Raw genomic sequence first — 22,506 nt, 5'->3', positions numbered from 1 at the left:
GACAGGGCTCTGGCCACCCCGGGGGACTCCTGGCAGCTGAGCCGGACTGGGGCCGTGTGGCCAGGGGGCACCGGCTGGGACTGGGCCAGTGACAGCGTACTCTTGCTGGAGAGTGTTAGGAATCGGTTTGTGGCTCCAAACCGTCAGCTGGGGTGCCGTCAGCTAGTGTGGGGACGCCACAAGGTAGGTGGATGATGCGGGACCATGGTGGCATGTTGGGGACGCCACCGGCAGGGGCTGGGTCGAAACGCTTATTTCTCAGGAAGGATCTCCCGCTGCTGTAATCAGATGGATTACGGAGCTTGTCATTCCCTCTTCCTTAGATGTCACCTCTGATATCCGAGAATTTGGCTCAGCTGATTTTCTTGACAGTGGTAGTGGCTCCATTGGCCCTGCTTGGGCTCCCTCACGCCCCTGGTGGGTTTTCTGTCTCCCAGCGTCTGTGCTTTGCTCCTCAGGGCAGCCCCTGTGACGTGCTTTCTGTGGCCACCTCGGGCTGCTGAAACTGCTTCTCGGGTGCCCAGAGAGGGGAAAGAACTGGAAAAGGCACCTCTTCCCGGCAGCCGGCAGCCCCGCCCCTCGCCACAAGTCCGCGCAAGTTCGGGGAGTGGAGTTAGGCACCCGAGCTCCCACGGGGTCAGGTGGGAGCCTGGCATGAAACCTGAGATCACATCCTGGCAGGCCTCTCCCCATCCCGTGCTCTCCAGGGACCGGCACACGACTTGCAAGGCCCGGGCATGCCTGACAGTGTGGGGCCGCTTGTTGAAAAATGACTGGGAATTTTAAGACGGGACCGCAGAGCCTGAAACCCAGCACAAGCCCCTCTCCGACAGGGCCCCATGCCCAGGAGGCCAGCCCCTTTGCCCTTGCCCTGAAGAACCCGGCTTCAGGCAGCCATCGGGGATGGACCCCAAGGCAGGCGCGGCGCCCACCCTTCCCTGCAGGGCTGACTCTTTAGCACGGAGCTCAGAGCATCGTGCCGCGCATTGGGCCGTGAAGCAGAGCCCGTTCCGGGGTCCCTGCCGCCTGCAGGGTGGGGGGCCATGGGCCTCCTGGGTTCCAGCCCAGGGCTCTTTGTTTTGCCCCAAGCTATGGATGAGCAGTCAGGTGTGGGACAGGTGGGGACTGCAGCAGCCGGGGCTGGCTTGAGCAGAGCTGGGGGCGGGTGACGGGCTTCTGTTGACTTAGCAAGTGCCCACCTGTGCTCAGCGCAGGAGGCTTCCATGTGCTGGGCCCCGTCCCTGTCCCAGGCTGCTCGCAGGAGGTGCTGACAACCAGCTTGGGGATGCAGTGTCATCTAAGAGTCCACCACTGGGCATCGGGAGTCCAGCTATAGACCCTCTTCCAGGTTTGTCTGTCTGAAATGACCCCAGGCCGTTCGGTCCTTCGGCTGCCTGGGCCGCTGACAGTCCGATGGTCCGCCGTGGGAGTGCACACTCCCCCTCACTCCTTCCCAGGAGGAGCCCAGGAACACCACACTGGTGGCCCAGAACACGGGCGCCATCGTGGACACTAGGAAGCCTCCTTTGGAGCTGCGACAGGGCCGGTGGTGGTCCTCTGCGAGGGGGAGGGGTGGCAGTGGCAACCCCCCCTTCCCCCATTCCCAGCCTCCAGGGAGGCTCTTTGCTTTGTCATTGACTCACCAGGCTGAGGCCCTGCTTCATTTCCCAGAGCGCTTGTGGGTGGGCGGGCAGTGATGGCTCTTCCTCCGGGAACACGCGCCGAGTGCCGGGAAGCCGGCCCAGGGCTGTCCCCGGTGTCATGTCTTGCTGCACCTCGTGCCCTGGACATTCAGCTGCGCCGGCACCGAGGGGAGCGCCTGATGCCGGCTCGTAATTCTTCTCAGACAAATATCCCATCTGGGCCAATAATTCACGATTTCCTCTCTGCCTTCTATTAAGCGATTAAAGGAAGGCACATATTATTCCGTGAAGATATATCACCCAGTGGTGTTTAATTACTTGGCGGTGTTGGAAGGGGAGAGACTGGGGGGGGAGCCCCCTCCCACCCCCTGTCTTATCTTGAAATGCCTTTTCCTTTGTGGCCCAGCTTCAAAGAGCCCCGGGAGGTGGCTTGTGCCATCTGGCCCCCGCCCACCTTGGGCCCGTCTCAGCCCTCCGTCCCATCCCATGGGGCATCTTCCATCACCCTCACACACCCCTCGGGCCGGAGCCTCCTCCATAGTCTTCGTCGGGGTCCCTGCTACCCGCCGCTGGCCCAGGCCCCCTCCTGTGCTCTCCCTGCCTTTCTCTTTGGTGGCAGAGTCATTCAGCAAACTCTTCTTGAGCACCTACTATGCGCCAGGCTCTGTCATGGGCACTGGTGATGTAGCAACGAACAAAACAGACACGAATCCCGGTCCTCGTGGGGCTCGCGACCTACATGCATCACAGCTGTGTGGAGGATGAGAAATTCCTCAGCGATTGATTTGTGAACACGGCTTGCCCACTAGACTGGAAGCTCCCTGAGGACAGGCCTATGTCTGTCTCGTGGGCCACCTTGCTGTAGGTCCCTGGCGCATCGTAGGCTCTCTGTGGGCTCTTTGAGAGCGAAAGGCAGTTCTGGCTGATGGCTGCCGTTCGAGGCTGGGGTGCTCCGAGGCGGCTGCCCCTTCCTTGGGAACCCAGAGGTCATCGCGTGGAATTAGCTCCTCGGGACTGGGTCACAGCCCGTGAGAGGGACACAGGGCCCGGAGCTGGCTGGGCGTCGGCCAGCCAGGCCCGGTGCTGGTCCCGGGAGAGCTCTAGAGCTCCTTAGGGCAGCAAAGGCTTTTGGCTGTCGTTGGTTGTGGGTCCCCACCTTGTACCATTCCTGGACTTTTCCTCTCAGCTTCTGTGAATTGTTTTTTTAAAGGGGTGACCTTTATTCCTTTTCCTGAATGTTATAGTAAAACCAGGTGGAAGAGAATGGTTTTACCAGTTAAAAAAAAGCACAAATCTGAGGTTTGGCCATGAAGAGTTATTGACAACAATGGAAGGGAAAAAAGCCGAGAGATTGTCTCACACGACAGATCCCTGCCCACCCCCCAAGCCTAATTTGTGCTTACCAGGTCAGAAAGAGGCACAGTGGACTCACAACCCAGAGTTAGCATCGGTGTATTTTTTGTTCTCACCGCCTCCTGGGGTCGTTTTACACCACGTGTGTCCCACCAGGTGACCGTGACGGGACCTCGCCCTGAGACCACCACCTCATCAGGTGTCGAGAGGGGTCACCCCTGTTCTGAGATGGGTCGAGCAACCCCGAGTCACCACTCTTGCTTTTGACCCCGGCCTGGCTGCTTCCTGCTCATGTGGCTTCAGACCCCACGGACTTCCTGGGGAGCCCACGCCCTGCTGACAGGATGCACTTGTTCCACTTAGCTCCGGGGCTGTTCACTCCTTCATTTATTCAATCACTCATTCGTGTATTCAGTTGTTTGTCGAGCGAGGGCCGGAGGGAGGGAACGGGCCGGACTAGGGTGAGGCAAACCAGGCTCCCAGGTGCAGAATTTGGGGCGTATTCCCATCAGGGCCGATGAGTGGGGTGAGCGGTCCTGTCCCTGGGAGGAAGGAGGGAGACAGAAGGAAGAATAAAGGGCAGGAGGGGGTGTGGGTGGGTGGGGAGAAGACCTGAGGCCTTCCTCTCTGGGGAACCGGAGCAGGGAAGCGAAAACTTGTCCTGCCTCTGTACCTGGCCCCATTGTGGCTTGTCCTTTGTCACAAGAGTGTTAGGTGATTGCTTCCCCCCAGCCTCCAGGGTCCCCCCACCACGGCTCGATCCCCCCATCTAGCTGCCATGGCCTGTGAGTAGCCGACGTCCATGAAAGACAATTGGGTTGGGGGTTGGAATCTCCATGTCTTCAGGAATTAAGAGCCCACTTTTACACCAAAATGAGGGCTTCCAGGTCCCGTCCTCCACAAAGGCTCCCTGGTCATCGGTAGCGCGAGCCAGGGCCTCTAGTGGCTTGGCACTGCCTGTCACGGACCGGAGGGGTCCATCAGTCGTCTCACAAGCCGGCATCTCATCGCGGGTTGGGGAGAGGGCTCGGGGCAGACCCGGCAGGAGCACCTGGCCCACCCAGTTCAGCTGCAGCGCGTCCGTGAGCAGGACAAGAAACGGCCGTGTTGATGGCCCCATGGAGGCACGGCAGCGGCCTGGGATGTGTCTGTGACCACATCTGCCGGCTCCAGCCTCGGCGGAGTTTTGCTCATTCCTGTCCCTTCCTTTGATGGGGGAGGAGCTCACCAGGGCCAACGTCCTCAGGTGAACTGAATTGGTGGCCAGTCTCCACGGTGTGGGGCTGGCTTGGTGAGCTCTCGGCGGAGAAGATCTTGCAGGTGATCAAGTCCTAGCACAAACAACTGTCACGTACCCGTCGTAACTAAAACCCCAAACCAAGCAGCTCCCAGGCCAACAAGTGATGCCGCCTTAGAAAGTACCATTCATGACTGGTCCGCGTGGTTCTCATTCTGGGCAGGATGGGTCGTGGGTTCCGGTGCAGTTTGGTAATCATAATAGTTAACACGGACTGGGTGTATGGTGTGCCAAGAGCGTGCCCTGGGCTTCTGTGGCTTGTGACCACGGCCACCCCCGTTTTTTGTTTTTTTTTTTTGAGTTGGAGTCTCACTCTGTCGCCCAGACTGGAGTGCAGTGGCCGCTCCCGGCCACTGCAACCTCAACCTGCCTGGCTCCGGCGATCCTTCCACCTCAGCCTTCCGAGTAGCCTGAATTACAGGCCACCCCCGTTTTTCAGATGTGGTCGCTGAGGCCTAGAGCAGCCGGGGGCTGATCCAGGCTGTACATAGGGCAGTGGTGGAGGCTGCTGGCCTCCGTATCCTCAGTGGGTCGCTCAGTGTCCTCAGGGACTCTGACCCTATCTCCTCCCAATCCCGCCCCTTCTCCTTAGGCCAGACTGGATAACAGTCTGACTCAAGGGAGCCTCACGGGCACCCTTTGCTTTGCAAGGAAGGACAGTGGAGTCCGGGAAAGGAAAGGCTGGACCAGAGCCTCCCCGGGTCTCCGTCCTCTGACCCTTCCACACATCTGTTCCCACGTCCTCTCTGTCAACCTCCAAGGTGCCTGAAGCTTCTCTAAAAGTGCTTGTTGACCCTGTAGATGCACTCTGGTACCCCGCCCCTCTCTGTGATACCTTTCACGGCCAATTCAGGTAAAGATGTAGAAAGAAACAGCCCCCTTTATTTCTCTGATGCTCGATTTTTTTGGCTATTTGTTTAATTGGTGCTGTCATATAGTGTTTAAGAGCCTGGATATGAACCTTGGCTCTGCCACTCACCGGCTGCGTGGCCTTGGGCAAGTCACTTAACCTCTCTGTGCCTCAATTTCTTCACCTGTAAAATGGGGTGATAGCGGTATCTAGCTCATGGTCTTGCCGTAATAATCACACTTAGAGTGTGACCCATATAATAATAAAAGTTAGCTACTACAGCAACTCCTGTTGTCTTTTCCTTTCATTAAAAAAAGCTTTTTTTTTTTTTTTTTTTTTTTGCTCACTTGTCCTGGAATAGATGATCTTGGGCCTGGTTTTTATAAGAGACAGTATAATCTTCTGCAAGAATAAATACTTGGTGACTAACTTAATCTCCAAAGTCTTGCTTTTAAGTGAGTCCCTCGGCTACAAAACGCCCAAACTGTATCCAGGTTGAAATCTTGAGACCTGTCTGTGGCTGCTTTCCTGTCGCACTTAGAATAAACTCTTCTAGCCGGATCCACGATGCCCTCAGCGAGCCCCGCCTGCCCTCCACCCTGGCTCTCCAAGCTGACCTTCTTCCCCACACGGGATGCGTATTTTCTTGCCTCCAAGACTTTGCAGGTGCTGTTCCCTTCGAGTGGACTCTTTTCCCTCTGGCCTTCAACCCACCCAGTCGTGTATGTGCCCTGGGTCGGCCTGGTCCCCCCTCAAGCAGGACCCAGCACAAGAGTCCGTCCTCCCTTCTCCCCTTTCCATGCAAGCTCCCTGCACTTCTCTTTCTATGTCCAGGGCCCTCCCAGCCTGGAACCTCCATGGGGACAGGGATGTCTGTCAGTCAGCGTGTTCCACCCTCCCGTCAGCACCTGGCCCAGGTCCTGGCGTTCAGTGGGCTCTCAGCAGGTGGAGCTGCGGGACTCGGGATTCTCAGTGGGGCAGTGGCTTCCCTGGCATGTGCTGTGACCCTGTGATTCTTCGTACAATCAGTCTGGTGGGTCATTGCCCACTTCGGAAGAAGGGGAAGGGTAGAGGAGGAGGAGGAGGGAGGAAGGACAAAGGGAGAAGAAAGAGTGGGAAGTAGCCGGAAGACAAAAGAGGAAGAGAGAAAAAGATTGCAGAACAAAACAAGCTGGAAGGCGTCCCGTGTGGAAGGTACAAGTGTTGTTTCATTATACTTTTGTTTCCTTCTGTGCGTGTGCATGGGTGTGTTTGTGAAGTTGTACAATGCATTCTTTCTATAGGTTGAATTAAAAGAAAAAGAGGGCCGGGCTTGGTGGCTCAGCCTGTCATCCCAGCACTTTGGGAGGCTGAGGCGAGTGAATTGCCTGAGCCCGCAGGTTCGAGACCAGCCCGAGCAACTTGATGAGACCTCGTCTCTATGATAAATTAAAAAGAGCAGGGTGTGGTAGTGCGCGCCTGTAGTTCCGGCTCCTTGGAAGGCTGAGGCGGAAGGATCATCAGAGCCCAGCAGGTCAAAGCTGCAGTGGCCGGGAGTGTGCCACTGCACTCCAGCCTGGGCGACAGAGTGAGACTCCAACTCAGAAAAAAAAAAGAAAAAGAAAAGAAAAACCCAAGAGGGAAGGTGGCCTGACTAAAGTGAAGCTTTGGCAGCAGACTGCAGGGCTGGGTCAGCCACGAATCTCAGCCTGAGCCCATGCCACCCCACCCCGACGGGGAGGGGTAAAAGGGGTCGGAAGGGACTGGTAGCATCCCACCCCTGCTTGAACTGCCAGAGCCCACCATGCTCGTGACACAGGGAATATGTGTTCTGAGGTGGGTCGAGTATATTCGAGGTAAGGGCTGGGGTGAGTCCCAGGAGTGTCTCCTTCCTTGAGCCGGTCACCCTGGAGAGGTGCGGGTGTGGACATCTGCCTGAGGTTCCCTGGCCTGTGTGGCTTTGGTGGAAACCTCCAGTGAACACATGCAGCTCACCTGCAGGAGCTTCTTCATCTGAACAAGTCTTTTTTTTTGAGTTGAAGTCTCACTCTGTCGCCCAGACTTGAGTGCAGTGGCCGCTCCTGGCCACCGCAGCCTCGACCTACTGGGCTCCGGCGATCCTTCCGCCTCAACCTTCCAGGTAGCCAGAACTACAGGCACGCGCCACCACACCTGGCTAATTTTTGATTTATTATAGATATGAGCCCTCACCAAGTTGCCCAGGCCAGTCTCGAACCTGGGGCTCAGGCAATCCGCTTGCCTCGGCCTCCCAAAGTGCTGGGATTACAGGCTGAACCAACGAGCCCAGTCTGAGCAAGTCTTGATCTCACAACTCCTTTTGTGGCTATAACTCCAGTTTCCAGCTGGTTTTTATTGGTTTGGTTTCGTTTTGGGGGGAGGTTTTTGGTTTTTTTGCTTTCTCAAACCCGACAGGTACAGGCAGTCCGCTAAGAGCAGTGGCTTTTGAGTTTAACAAATCCCAAATACCAGCGGCAGGCACAGATCCCAAAAGCCACACGTGTGACTTTTTTCCCAGCACCCGAGCTGAGAATGTCTCTTCTAGAAATGTCAGTCTGGGAGAGGGGAGCTTGCAAATGTCAGTGTCACTGTGCATTTCCTGGTCTTGCTGCCGTGCGGCTTGGTGGCTTGCAGGGACTGGGGTCCTCAGAGTTGCATGTGTCTTTCTAGGATCTTTGTTAGAATTTATGCCATTCGGGGCGTGTGGCAGGAACTTCTGACTAATGTACTTTGAGATACAGGTCTGGAGCCACACACCCCTTATCGACATTTTTGGTGTCAGTTCACACAGTTTAAACAATATTAGGATATATTCATGTATTGCAGGTTGAAGATTAAGATGGCCAAATTACTTTAAAACAGCTGATCACTGCACAAAGACTGTACATGAATATTCATAGCATTATTCATAAAGGCCCCAAACTGGAAACAGTCCAAGTGTCCACAAACTTCTGAGTGGACATGTGAAATGTGGTATGTCTATGCAGTAGAGTACTATGCAGCCACCAAAAAGGACTAACTACAGCCACATGGGTCATGAAGGATGAGACTCAGAAACTCAGTGCTCGGTGAAGAAGTCCAGACTCGGACGGCTACAAGCTGCATAACTTCATTTGTCTGAAATGCTGGAAGGCACAACCGTGGTGATAAGAGATTGGTTGTAGGGTGTAGCCAAGCAACACAATGACAGACTGCAGGGCCACCATGAGAAGGACTTCAAACTTGGGTGTGGTGGTGGTTTCTGTCATAAATGCAACTTACCTTACATTTCCTAAAACTCAGCAAACTGTACACTTAAAATGGGTAACATGTATGTAAATTAAATCTCAATAAATTGATAAAAAGCAGGTTTAAATGACAAAATCATATAGCTAGCTGGTCACGAGCAGCATGATTAAAAAATTGAGCCAAGGACGTGCCGAGGCAATTTAAAAGAGAATACCAGTGTCAGTTCGGAGATGAAGATGCTCAAATTCACTAGTAGTTTTTTTAAAAGAGAAAATTAAAAGCTGAATCTGGTCACAGACCTTGCACCTTTCACAAAATTGACCCAATGGACAGTAGACCTAAATGTAAAATACAAAGCTATAAAACTCCTAGAAGAAACATCAGAGAAAGTCTGTATGACCTTGGGTATGGTGATAACCTTTGAGATACAGCATCAACAGCATAATCCCAGAAAGAAAAAATCGATAAGTTAGTTAAAAATGTATGTTCTTCACAAGACACTGTTCAGAGAATGAAAAAAGAGGCCATAGACTGAGAGAAGATATTTGTAAAACACATATCTGATGAGGGACTGGTATCCGAAATATACAAAGAACTCTTAAATTTCAACAATAGGACAGCCCAGTTAAAAATGGGTGAAAGATATGAACAGACACTTCACCAGAGGCGATCTAGAGGTAGCAGATAAGCATGTGAAAAGATGCTTCACACTGTCTGCATTAGGGAGTTACAATTAAAACAATGAGATACCACCACATACCTATTAGAGTGGCCAAAACCCACAACACGGACAACACCAAATGCTGACAAGGACGGGGAACAACAGGGACTCTCATTCACTGTTGGTGGGAATGCAGAATGGTGCAACCACTTAGGAAGATAGCTGGCAGCTTCTTAGGAAACCACACATGTTCTTACCAGAGGATCCAGCAACTGTGCTCCTTGATATTTACTCAGATGAGCTAACATGCACATACACACACACACACACATATCTATAGCAGCTTTACTCATAATTGCCCCAACTTAGAAGCAACCAAGGTGTCCTTCAACAAGTGCACGGGTAGGTGAACTACGGCACGCCTATACAATTGAATAATATCCAGCAATTACAAAGCAATGTGCTTTCCAGCCACAAAAAGACACTGGAGGAACCTTAAATGCAGATTGCTGAGAGAAGCCAATCTGAAAGACCACATGCTGTAGAGCTCCAACCGTATGATATTCTGGATGACATTTACATTCAGTAAATGTCTGCGGGGGCAGTGAAAAGATCATGGTCGCCAGGGCTTTGGAGGTGAGGAGAGGGATGAATAGAAGGAACCCGGGGCGGGAGGAGGAGGCGTTTAAGGCGATGAGACAATGGGGTTCTGTCTTGGGGGATGCATGACATTACACAGAGTGGACCCCAGTGGAAACTATGGACTTTAGTTAGTAGTCATGTATCAACGTTGGCTCTTCAATCAGTAACAAGCGCATTACACCAGTGCAAGATGTTAACAGTAGAAATGGGGTAAGGATTGAGTGGCTGTGTAGGAACTGTCTGTACTTTTTTTTTTTTTTGAGTTGAAGTCTCACTCCATCGCCCAGACTGGAGTGCAGTGGCCGCTCCCGGCCACCGCAGCCTCGGCCTGCTGGGCTCCGGCGATCCTTCCGCCTCAGCCTTCCAAGTAGCTGTAACTAGAGGTGCGTGCTACCACGCCCGGCTCATTTTTGATTTATTGTAGAGATGAGGTCTCACCAAGTTGCCCAGGCGGGTCACGAACCTGTGGGCTCAGGCAATCCACTTACCTCAGCCTCCCAAAGTGCTGGGATTACAGGCTGAGCCACTGAGCCCGGCTTGTACTTTTTTTTTGTAAACCTAAAACTGGCCCCCGAAAGAAAATCTATTAATTAATTAGAAAACAAGGGCCCAAACTCAGCCCACCCTACTCACCTTCCTAGCGCCAAACATGAAGAGGGGGTGGGTGTTCCCATTGCCGGCTGGGGTGCTCAGCTTTCCGAAGGGCAGTTTAGCAGTGGAAATAGCAGGAAGAGGCCATCACATCCCCTTGATCTGGCAGTTCCTAGATTAGTTTATTCTAAAGGAGTGGTTCTCAGCCAGGGGGGTTTTGCATCCCACCCACCCTGGGGGTTGAGAGGAGCCTGGCAACGTCCAGAGACAGTTTGGGTTGTCGCAGGAGGGGACCCACTGGTGGCATCTGGTAGGTAGCGGCCAGGGATGCTGTTAACTCCCCAATTGTGTCCAGGACGGTCCCCTCGACAAAGCTGTCTGGCCCTGCACGTCATTGGTGCCAGTCCATGTGGGAAAGTGCAGGTGCAGAGTTGCTCATCTCAGGGTTGATTGTAGTGGTGAGAAGTTAGAAGTAACCAAAGTACTATACGCACGATTCATCAGCTAGAGAATGGCATTTACATACTGTGGAATCTTGTGCAACCTTTAGAATGGACCGTGCCGCGATGAGCTTAAATATGAAAAAGTGCTTGTGAGGCATTATAAATGAAATGCAAAGCAACCTGCACAGAACGGTTACATCGTTGTGCAGAGAGACAGAGCATTTGTGCATTCCTTAAGCTCTCTGGATAGATATGTAACAAAATCGCAAGCCTGTGCCCAGGTGGTTAGAATATAGATGATGTGTGCCTTTTAAAGTTATTTGGAGGGGAATTAGAAATGTTTTATAATGAAGATTTATTGCTTACATAATTAAGGAATATAACAAAAATGCATTTTTTAATTAAGAAATTATGCAGCCAGTTGGATAGTCGCATAAAGGTTGCTTAAATATTAAGCTTTATTGTCAACCATTAATTACATTCAGAAGTGTTTTAAGGAACAAATTATCATACCCGTTAAGTGCCTACTACATGGAGGTGTGATACATTTTTTCATTTACTTCTCCAAAAAACCCATGACCGCTCCTCACCATTCATTTCATGGACAGGGAAGCAGAGTTTGGAAGTTCACATGAGTCAAATGCAGAGATGGGTTCTCTCTCACGACTTCTCAGTCTACATTGTCTACACCACAGTCGGGCCAGTGTGCCACAGTGCCTGGCAGCATGGGATTTTCAGGAGCAAGTTAGATTGCTCTTTGAAAGAACATTCAGGGAATTTCCATTTGGGGAACTTAAGAGGATGTTCAGAGACTTAATATTCACACACACACACACACACACACACACACACACACACACACAATGTTTTCATAACATTTTTGTCATTGTTGCACTTGGAGAGCTTTTTCTTCTCTGGAAAATTCCTTAGTCTGGAATAGCTTATTCTAGATCAGAGATGAGCATCTCAGTTGTGCCCGAGAATCTGGCCTGGATCTTCTGAATGAGGAAAGCCAGGGATTCCGTTTCAACCCAGGCGAGAAGGGAGCAGTCCAGAACGTTCCGCTTGGCTGTCATATCGTAAAAGGGGTGTCACACTTTATGCCTCTGGTACCAAGAGGAAGCTCTTTGCATTTTCTTATTTCCCCTGGAGTTCAGGGGTGCTGTTAGCACAGAAAGGGACCCCTCACATCTCCTTGCTTTTCCCATCTGCTGGTGGGGCTGCCTTTCTTGAAGGGTTTCTGCAAGGGACTGTCGGGATTTGGCTGGCCCATGAGATGGAGAATGGCTTCCTCCGGGGAGAGGCTTCCACTTGCTACTCAGTACTTACTGATGCTCCAGGGCTGGTGGGACGTGTGCCCTGTGCCGCCACCTGCCTGGAGGGCACCTCCTGAGTATCTGCGTGGGAGCTTCTAGACACCTCACCTTTCCTGCACCAGGTTGGGCTCCCACATGCTCTTTACTGCTGCGTTTCATTTCAGGTTGCCTCTCCATCCCTTATAGCACGTGCAGCCGCCTCCCACCAATGCCTTTCCTCGGCCATCTTTCAGGCCGTTTCTCCGTGGCGCACCCTTCATCAAGGCAGAGTCAGTTCCTCCTCCTATGTCTAACATGTGGTGTGGCCGATCTTCGCCCTCCAAGACACAGTAACTTCTTTTTCATCTGCCAAAAAAACACACCTGGGTTCCTGCAGTTGGCCTGGCACTACCAGGGTATCCTGCCAAGCCAGTGTGCCCTCCCTGCCAGTGTGCCTACCCAGCTTCTGGCTTTAAGGCTCAGAACAGCACTGGGAAGGAGAGAAAGGCCTGGACTCGGGCTCGGGGTCTGAGACCTGGACTGCCCTGTGCAATCAGCCAGTGCAGTCCTGACTTACAGACTCCTTCGAGGGTGGTTCTGTCTCAGAGAGAGGCAGCAGGTAGGAAAGAATGACCAGAGCAGGCAGATCTGTCCCTCCAGGGCATGCTTGGGGCTAGACTCCCCAGAGGCCTGAGTCTGGGCGGACCGGGAAGGGGCAGAGCTGGTCGGCGTTGTTACAGAGACTGTCCCCGGGTACTGGAATAAGCTGTGGCTTATCTGCCTGAAAACTCAGGCCAGATCTGCTGCCGCAAGCCTTATGCTGCTATTAAATTGATAATAACTGTTGTCGTGGTCTGTGTATGCTTACTCTGTGCCGGTTACTTACAATACTCCTCCCAGTCGGAATCTCTGATTCTCGTGCCCGTCATCGTGCAGGAAATTCAAGGACTGGCCCAACACAGCGCCAGGGGCTGGGCCAGGACAGGAGCTCAGGCCTCCCACTCCTGTGCTAAAGGAGATATTTGTGTTGGAAGCGTGGCTAGGCTTGCAGGAGAAGTGCCCGCAGGTGGGGTGGCACCGCGGGTGTCTTTATTTTGGGCCCTCCTGAGTTTGCTGTCTGTCTGCTGCTGTCCCCACCGGGGCCCGGCCTCTAAGGGTCCCAGGCCTTCCCTCCAGCCTCCGCCTGGCTTAGCTGCGGACTAATCCCTTCCCCATTAGGTGAGCCAAGACAAGATTAGAGCTTTATTAAAAGGAAATTAAACTAGGAAATGAAAGGATAAACAAACCCTGAATGAGAAAACACAACAGCGCCGAGGCAGATGAGTTGAGAGCATGGATCCTTTATGCTTAGAGAGGCTCATCTACCCACCGATTAGGGCATGGCCCCCTGCAGAGCCAGTCCTCTTGTCCCGCTGGTCAGCTGCCATGCTCCCCCATGCTGTTCCCACGCCAGGCCCTCCTCTGACCCTGCTTTGGTCCCACATGCAGGGCACCGCTGTGGCTCGTGGAACATGGCCCTAGTAGTGGCCCACACCTGGTCCCCCTGTCGGGGAGCATCTGCCTCTCAGTCCCTCTGTGTTTCGCCTTCCAAGGCCCTGGGTGCCCCACCTTGGTCTCCCCTCCCTTCCACGCTGCACGTCTGCCCACCCGTTCCTCCTTATGGCCTCTGCCTGCGATGTCTGTCCCCCTGTTCCTCACCACCCGGCCCTCTTCTGCTGAGCCTTCAGCCTTGTGTAGATGTGGCTTCCTCCAGGCAGCCTTCCCACCTCCTACACCAGGTTCCCGTGGCTCCCTGGAGCTCACTTCATCACGGTGTAATTGGAAGGTGACTCCTCACATGCCCTTGTCCCCTGCCGGGCTCAGTGCCAAGTCCCCAGAGCTCGACGCACCTGGCAGTGCTCCTGCCTCACTCCTCTGTTCACCTGTGCAGTCATTCCTTCAACATGCACCTCTCCAAGTGCCTGCGCCATGCGAGGTGCTATACTAGGTGCTGAGGGCACAGTAGTGGACAGCTGCCCGCTGTCCTGGAGTCTGCGGACCAGCTACTCTCTCTCTCTCTCTCTCTCTCTCTCTCTCTCTCTCTCTCTCTCTCTCTCTTCTTTATTTCAATAGCTTTAGGGAATACAAATCGTTTTGGTCTGATCTCTAAATGTGCCCACTCCCCACCTGTGCACATTGTACCCGACAGATGATTTTTTTCGTCCCTCCACCCCTCGCCCCCTGCCCGTTCTGAGCCTCCAGTGTCCGTTATACCATCCTCCAGGTCTTTGCAGATCTTAGTTCAGCTCCCACTTATAAGTGAGAACATGCGGTGTCTGGTTTTCGGTCCCTGAGTTAGTTCACTTAGGATGATGTTCTCCCGTTCCATCCAAGTTGCTGCAAAAGACATTTTTTCATTCTTTTTGATGGCTGAATAGTATATATAGACACCACGTTTTCATTTTCCCCTGAGACATGTCTTACCATGAACATACCCGCCACATGGAGGCGAGCTCCCCCCGTCACAGGGGGTGTTCGCGAAGAGCCTGTTGTCATGGTGCTGTGAGTGGAGCCCCCCGGAAGGTCCTCTCCTCCAAGGGTCTCTGATTCTCTGGAAGACACCATGGTCAGCTGTCAAGTAGCTGTTGAGTCAGGCTGGCCAGGAGGGCGCCAGATGAGGCCAGGAAGAGAGAGCCCAGAGCAACCTGCAAGGTGGGTGCACTCTTGGCATCAAGTGGCACATAGGGGCATTGTGTTTAAGGTAAGAATACCAGATGCCAGGTATGCACACAAGCCCACAGGCTTCTCTTGAGAACCGGAGCTAAGCATTTTCACATAAGATGAATTTTCATTTAAAAGCATATACCAGGAAAACTATTTTTAAAGCATACTTTTTTCAGATAAAAGCAATCATTTTGGAAAGTACAGGAAGACTAAAAGAAAATTAGAAGAACTTTAATTCTTCTACCCAAAGATAATTATTATAAACACTTAAATATATCTTCTTGCGGTCTTTTTTGATGAGTATATAAAGATATACATTTTAAATCATAGAGTTACATCTTGTGTCTTGTTTTTTTCACTTAATAGACGGTGAACTTTTTCTTACTTTGCTAACTGTTGTTTCAAAATAAGATTTTCACCTCTGTGGGCTGTTTCCATATATATGTTATCTATTGAAGTAATGAATTATCCTAAACGCAGCCACTTAAAACAGCAACAGTCATGATCTCTCCCAGTTTCTGTGGATCATGGTTCGAGCGTGGCCCGGTGGGGCACTTCTGGTCTGGCATCTCTGGCACGGCCGCCGTGGATGTCGGCTGGGCTGGAGCTGGCGCCCCTCCGTCCAAGATGGTCCCCTTGTGTGGCCATCGAGTTTGTGCTTCTCTGCTTGACCTTTCCAATGGACTGTTAGAGTGTCCTCGTGACATGGGGGCCAGCTTCCCCCAGGGCAAATGAACCCAGAAAGAGGCAGATGGAGGCGGTATCTTTTCTGTGACCTGGGCTCGGAGGCCACATGCTGTGGCTTGGGCAGTATTCCATCAATCCCATGGACCAGCCCTGTCCTGTCTCGGGGCGGGTGTGTATGGGTATGAATATTGGGAGATGCAATTCTCATGGTGTGTCCTTGGAGGCTGACTTCCCCTCCAGCCCGTCTCTGCAGCAGCTGCTTCTGATCGATCCCCTGTTGCTGAGCATCTATCTTGTTTCGCCGTTTTACTCTGACAGGGAACACCCATTCCTGTAAGCCTCAAGCGCCTGTTGTGAGAGAGTGGCCCGGGCTGCATTTGGCTTCACTTAGTCCAGCCAGGGATTTCCGTTGACATTTGAGAGCAAGTCATCAGGCCATACCCTTGAAGCATTTCCATGGATGCCCCTCCGAGGGGACCGACATGGGGACTGAAGTGCGCCAGACTTAACAGACCCTGACGAATGAAGGACCCACCTATAAAGTGTGAGCAAGGACAGGGAACCAACCAGACTGGAGGCCCCCTGGGACGGGCAACAGAGCCGAGCCATTGCCACCCAGGGCCTGAAGAGACAGGGTGACAGAGATGCGTGAACTGCAATGAAGCAGGGAAATGCACCTTCACCCCCAGGAAGTCCCCCTTCCTCCTGTGTCCCCTTCTGCCCTCCTATCGGTCCTCCTGTTGGCCAAACTGAAACAGAGGCTGACCCAGCAACCAGGGGGGACCCCTGCTGGTGCAAGTGGGTGTCAGCCTTCCGGGCTGGGGAACAGGTGGGGCGGGGGATGGAGCAAAGAGGAAACGGGAAAACGAACACAGCAGTCCGTCGATATTTTTGCAACATCAGCAGGACGCAGGATGATGTACCCGAACAGAGGTAACGAACCCCTGCTGCATTGTAGATGTGGGTAATTTTATTATTAACAATAATCATCATGACGGTATTAACAGTCACGTGTTAAGTATTTTCCATGTACAGGGCGGTGTATTACATTACAGGGTATTTTACACATACTGTTTCTGCTTTTTATAGCCAGTCTGTTGGGCACATGTTATTACGAGTCTCTTTCAGGCAAGGAAAAACGAGTTTGGAGAGACTCGGCCTCTGTATGAGGTCACAGAATTAGTAGCAGAGCTAGCATCAGACTCAGACCTATTTTACTCTGAACTCCCTTGCTTCTGTCTAAAAGCCGGCTAGACCAGCCTGAAGCAGGTGAACCAAGGTGGTTTCTGTAAGAAGCCTTCAGAAACTTCTTCCACTGTAGACCATTACTTCTTAAAAAGAAGGAAAGGGGGAGAACCTTTAACGCATCAACTCAGCAGAGCAATTGCCCAGGAGTTTGAGTGCCGAGTTTTTGGCCAATGATGAGTTTTGTATCCATGCCTACAAGGTAGGCGAGAAATGGGGAAAGGATTGATTGAAATTGTGGAACGAGGATCGCAGCCTTGGCACCGTGAGCCCACGTGGCAGGGGTCACCTTGGAATCCTAGTACGTCACTGTACAGAGGCTACTGCTGATGGACATGGCATGCTGGCATCCTTCAAGATCCCCGGGGGCCCTGAAGACAGTGTCTGGCAGCCCTGGGTACCCAAGGGGCACTCTGTCAATTACTTGGGTCTAGAAGAACATCCCCCCCCAACTGCAAATGGATGGGTGTGAGAAGGCTTGGAAGGATGGGGAAGAGGCAGAGAGTTGCAACAGAGTTGCAACAGAATGACATTGCTTTGCATTCAGCATTTTGCAATAGTGAAATCACCCACTTTGTCATCAGCACTGGACACGTGGTAAAAATTTTAAGAACTTTTCTGGTTTTTGTCTGAGTTGTTTCCGTCTGCTTCCCTCAGTGCTTCCCGTAATGGAGGAGTAGCCTTGATGACATTCTGCTGGGGAGGTCTCTTGAGCAGAGGAGGGGCTGGAGAGTGGCCAAGATCCCAGGGCCTTGGGAAGACTTTGCCCCAACTCTTGGGTCAGGCTGTCCTTGAGCTGCAGCCAGAACCCGCTGGGTAGGGGGGACTTGTTTTGCATTTTTTTTCCAGGTGGAGACTTCTCTGTTTATACTTCATAACTTTAGGTGCTGTGATTAAAATACCCCATCTACCATGAGATGCTCAGAAGGCTGCCAAGTTAATTTCACTGATTGGAACCTGTCTGTGAGCGGGGATTCTCTAGATGGGTCACCCGAACGCTCTGCTCATTCGCTTGGAGACACAGGCAGGATGCGGGGCAGGAGGGGATGGAGGGGATAGACAGCCCATGTGCTCTTGAAGTCTCCAGGGCAGGCAGGAGGTACACATCTGGGGCTTTGCCAACCAGTCATACAATTTCACGTGGGCTGGGATTGGAAATGGAATTTGAACTGAGCCTAAGTGTGGGAGGCACAGTGGGACTTGGTGACCTGTGACCCAGGGTCCCGCACACGCAGGCGCTGCCAGAGTCAGCTGTGAGCCCAGCCAGCACGGAGCCGTAGAGGATGAGGCGGTGACTGGCCCGTCTTGGGTTTTGCCCTCTGTGATCGTGGGCAAATCACAGATAACAATCGCCAGCCTTCGTGAGGTTGTTGTAAGGGTTACGTGATTTAGTCCTTGTGAAGAGCTTGGCACATAGCATTTATTTGTCATAATTATTATTACTCATTCTTAGCTCCATTTTCAAGAAGCCTTAGATACCGGAAATTTTTCAGGACCACTGTCTGGAGATCCATTTGCCGATGAGTTTCTTGGTTCAAGGCCATCCGGTGTGCCACCATCAGATGAATTTCTAAATTAATCCGAAGCCTTGTGGTCATTGCTTATTTGCATTAAATAAATCAATACCGGATGTTAAGAGACCTGATTTGCAATTTGGCGTCGGTTCATGCAAAAACGATCTGTGGGTTTGCCCTGAAAAAGTGTAATGTGAGCCAAGAATGTGACACTCTGGTGTGTTCCTTTGGAAGTGGAGGATGCTTGGATGCATATAATTTAATTAGCACGTACTGAACACCTAGTCTGTTCGAGGTACTGTGCTGTTTCTCATGGCACCCCTCAGGGGTGGTCCCCACCCCGCCCTCACTGGTTTTGAGAAGAAAAACGCTTTTAACAAAATGTTACTTTGGAGCCCCGGAAAAGGGGAATGGTTTCGAGGTGGGGTGGGCATGGGAGAAGCCCAGAGCCCTCCTCCACCCCAGTCTCTCCTCCCCCCAGGACCAGTCCTGTTTGGGATCCCCCAGCCTTGGCCGCTGGTCACCCCTTCTTTGTGCCCGGGGTAGACCTGACCAGAAGTGACCCACCCAAGGAAAGTTCTAAGGAAACAAAACCAGAGCCCGTGGCACCCTGCCCTGCACCTTATTTCTTCTTTTCTTGTTTTTTATTGCTCTTTGCCCCTAATTTCAAGAATCCTTTGTTTTATCTCAGTGCCTCTTGATCCCTGCCAGTCCTGGCTCCTGCTAACTTGTCCTGTTTTCTTTTCTCATGCACGGATTTTGCTTCCAGGAACCCCCAATGGATCTGTTTTGGAGGGCCCCCTTGCACGGTACCCCAGCTTCACGTGCACCTTATACAGAGGTAGCATTTCACTCTGTTGCTGCATGAGCAAGTCTGCTGCATCCTGGACCTCATGGCTAGGCGACAGCGGACAAGGAAGGTAGCTTTCCAGGCCTTGGTTTCTCTATCTGTAGAGCAGGGATGACTGTCCCCACCTCACAGGCTAGCGAGGCACCGAGGAGGCAGCACGTGGCACTGTCCCTGATGCAGCCCCTGACCCACGCCAGGTTCCGTCCTTGCCACTCACCCCAACTTGTAGAGATTCATGAAGAATGTGGAGATCTGTCAGTGTTGTTTAACAATCCTTTACATTTTCAAACTTGGAGTTTGATCAATCAAACTTGGAGTTTGATTTAGGCAAGAAAGATAACTGCCAAATAAACTAAAAATGGCACCGGGCAATGACAGTAATTGTCAGCAGCAGGATAATTGATCTAATTACACAAAAGAGGGCAGCTCACGGCTGAGTTAAGCCTGGCGGCCCCTGCAGGCACAGCTGAGGCTGTGTCCCAAGTCCTGAGTGGCCATGAGAGGACTGGGAGGCGCCAGATACAGCAAGGGACTGTTGGGGGAGCGGCGTGTCTTCCGTGGGAACCGTCTCCGATTTTCCGGCAAGTGATCACAGTGTGTGTTTTGCTGGGCTGCCTCTGGAGAAGAGTGCACATTCAGGTTCATCTAGAAAATATAGGACTACCGCTGTATTTGCTTTTCGCTTGCCCAACTGTGGTGGGAAACTAGTGGCTTCCTAAGACCCGGGACAGAGCACGTGGTTTATGGGGCCAGCCCGGGAAGGGCGCGCTGCTCGTCCTGGGGGGAGGGCCGAAACTCCATCACGGCCCTCAGGTTGGAATGAGGCTGCCGACTGATACGTCTTGTTGGTTTTGATCCCAGCTCCGACCCCCTCTAGAAGCGGCCCCAAAGGGGAGTGGCTTTGCTCGGGACAGCCTTGTCCTGGCTGGTTGCTGCTGCCCTCTGTGGACTCTGCTTCCTACCCATGCCGTGGGCATGGCCCCCTTTTTTCACCTTAGTCAGAACGCTTTGCCACCCACTCCATCCAGGGAGGTGTTCACCTCTTTCCTAATCGTCATGAAAACCATAACCTTCTAAAAACACACAACCCGAAGTCCTCCATGGTCACCGTTTTCAAAGGCACAGAGTGGTGTCTGGTCACATTGTGGTGTAGTGGGTCTCCAGAACTCTTCATCTTGCAGAACTGAAACTCTTGGCCCGTTAGACAGCAGCGCCCTACGTCTCCCCTTAGCCCCTGTGACCCCCATTCTGCTCTGTCTCTGTGAGTGTGATGTCCTTGGGTGCCCCGTATAAGTGGATTCATACAGCGCTTGTCTTTTGGTGATTGTCTTATTTCCCTTAAAAATAGTGTCTTCAAGGTTCACCCGTGTAGTCGCCTGTGATGGAATTTCCATCCTTTTAAGGTTGAATAATATCCCATCGTGCGTTCATCTGTCTGTGGCCATCGGGCTGCTTTCACTTGAGTTGACCATTCTTAAATATGTACTGAGCCCCCACTGCATGGTAGGCTGCGCCCCCTGTTCTGCGTGCCAAAATGTGTACCTGTGTACCTGTGGGAAGGACAGTGTATATAAGATCCGTGCCTGGGAAGAAGGTCGAGAGCACAGTTGAGCTGAATGACAGAGGTCACTTCCCGGAGGATGCCAGCCTCGAGCCTCCAGTGGAAGTGACCGGAGATGTCCACAGGCCCCTCCCTCCCTGGCTGTGTTCATTTCCACAGCCAGCGTCCCCCAGACATGGACCTTGTCGCCTGATCACAAGCCGCGGCCTCTCCTGAGTGAGGTGATCTTAGTATCAACACTGTAAGGACCACCAGCAACCCTGTCATGTGACCACTCACATTTCTTGGGTCCTCACCATGTGCCTGACACTGGTCTCAGGTCTGTGTTCATGTCTCTGTTTTACGTGCTTGCATTCAGACGTATCAGCAACCCCATAAAATAAGCACCACCATTATCTCCAGCAAGGAATGAAGGCTTGGGGAGACTAAGTGCTGTACCTGAGGTCATGTAGCAGGTAGCAGCAGAAGCAGGATTCGAACCCAGGCAGTCGGGCTCTGGGCTTACAGGTCCTGTGCAGCAGATGCATAGCAGCAGACTGGAAGCCTCAGGAGGGGTCTGCACTTCAATTTCAGGGCCATTTGCCCCTGCAGGGCCAAGGGGGGTTGAACAGCCCACACTCCACTCCAATCCCACGGTCTGGAGAAGACCACAGACCCGTGGTTGGTTTCCCAATAGCAGAATGTCCAGGGGCTCCATGTGAGGCCAGGGAGGGCTCAACGTGTCGGGCACCCTATATGGCCTCTGCCTTCGTGTGGTGAGAGGAGGGGCGCCAGGCTCACAGTGGTCATTCCACAAGTACTTATCGAGCACCTACTGTGTGCTAGGAGCCAGGGATGCCGGAGTGATCAGAAAGTGATCTGAAAGGCCAGGCCCTGTCTTCAGGGGAGAGAGCTTTCTGAAGACCCCAGGGTCATCAGGGGAGGGCCTCCCTAGCGGCCGCAGGCTCTGGAGACTTAGATCACTGAATGCCTGCGTTCAGAATCACCCGGGTTTATCCCAGCACTTGGTGAACCGCGCACACGTCTCCATTGGCTCCTCCCCAGAGGGCTTTATGGAAAGACCAAGGGCTGGGGTGGGAGATGCCGCTTGACTGCCTCAGCGGGACAGTGATTAGATCAAGAGAGAGATGCCCACATGGCGGGACGTAGCCAAGGACAGGGAGGCCGGGAGAGGGTTGTGCACTGAGGATCATGCAGTGTGCTCCTGGCTGTCACCCTGGGTCCTGGGTTCTCTATGGGGCTGATCCGCTGACAGCAAGAGCCCAGAGAAGGAGACCGCCCGGCGGGGATGCTTCCTTTGCCATTCCTATGGGGGGGTAGGGTCCAGCCTCCTACACCACCCCTGCCCTCAGCCCAGCACTCTGGAGACTTTGGCCACTCACCAGGAGCAGGGGATGGGTGCCTGACACCCCAGCACAGCTGAACTGAATGACAGAGGTCACTGCCCGGAGGATGCCAGCCTTACACCTCCAGCGGAAGTGACCAGAGATGCCCGCAGGCCCCTCCCTCCCTGGCTGTATTCATTTCCACGGCCAGCATCCCCTAGACATGGATCTCATCGCCAGATCACAAGCCGTGGCCTCTCCTGAGCGAGGTGATCTTAGTATCCGCGCTATAAGGTCCGAGTGGAATACATGTGGTGCCCTTGGCCTGAGTTGGCACATGCTGTTAGCTCCCGTTTCCTGCATTCCTTGGCTTCTACATGCGTCTGTCTGTCTGCCTCTCTTGTCCCTTCATGGGCTTCTGGGAAATGCTCAGAGTGGGAGGAGGCGGTCAGGGCGCATTTGTGCCCAGGGCAAGTTGATGGGAATGGCTGGGACTCTGTCAAAGTGATGGGAGGGGGCTTCTGCACACCTAGTGTTGTGTGGAGGGTGGGCACTTTGAGGGCTCAGAGCTGGCCTCCATTGTACAAATCCTCCGGCCTTGTGCCGGTGCTGTGCCAGGTA

At 52.8% G+C, this 22,506-nt stretch overlaps 1 protein-coding gene across 3 annotated transcripts in view; it reads left to right on the top strand.

Moving 5' to 3' along the window:
* CHST11 (carbohydrate sulfotransferase 11) overlaps nt 1-22,506 on the top strand; it is a 157,988-nt gene that overhangs the window by 36,437 nt on the left and 99,045 nt on the right. Inside the window, exon 1 of one of the 3 annotated variants that reach the window (XM_008063332.1) lies at nt 1,287-1,348. The exons of the other annotated variants lie outside the window; for them this stretch is intronic. The gene's annotated coding sequence lies outside the window, so the exon portion shown is untranslated. Of the gene's footprint in view, nt 1-1,286; nt 1,349-22,506 lie in introns of those variants that run through there. 3 annotated transcript variants of the gene reach the window in all.

This window comes from Carlito syrichta, unplaced genomic scaffold (genome assembly GCF_000164805.1).
Source record: "Carlito syrichta isolate Samal-C Ts95f unplaced genomic scaffold, Tarsius_syrichta-2.0.1 Scaffold306749, whole genome shotgun sequence".
Lineage (NCBI taxonomy): Eukaryota > Metazoa > Chordata > Mammalia > Primates > Tarsiidae > Carlito > Carlito syrichta.
The sequence above is the reverse complement of the archived record's forward strand: the minus strand, read 5'-3'. Positions and strand labels throughout refer to the sequence as shown.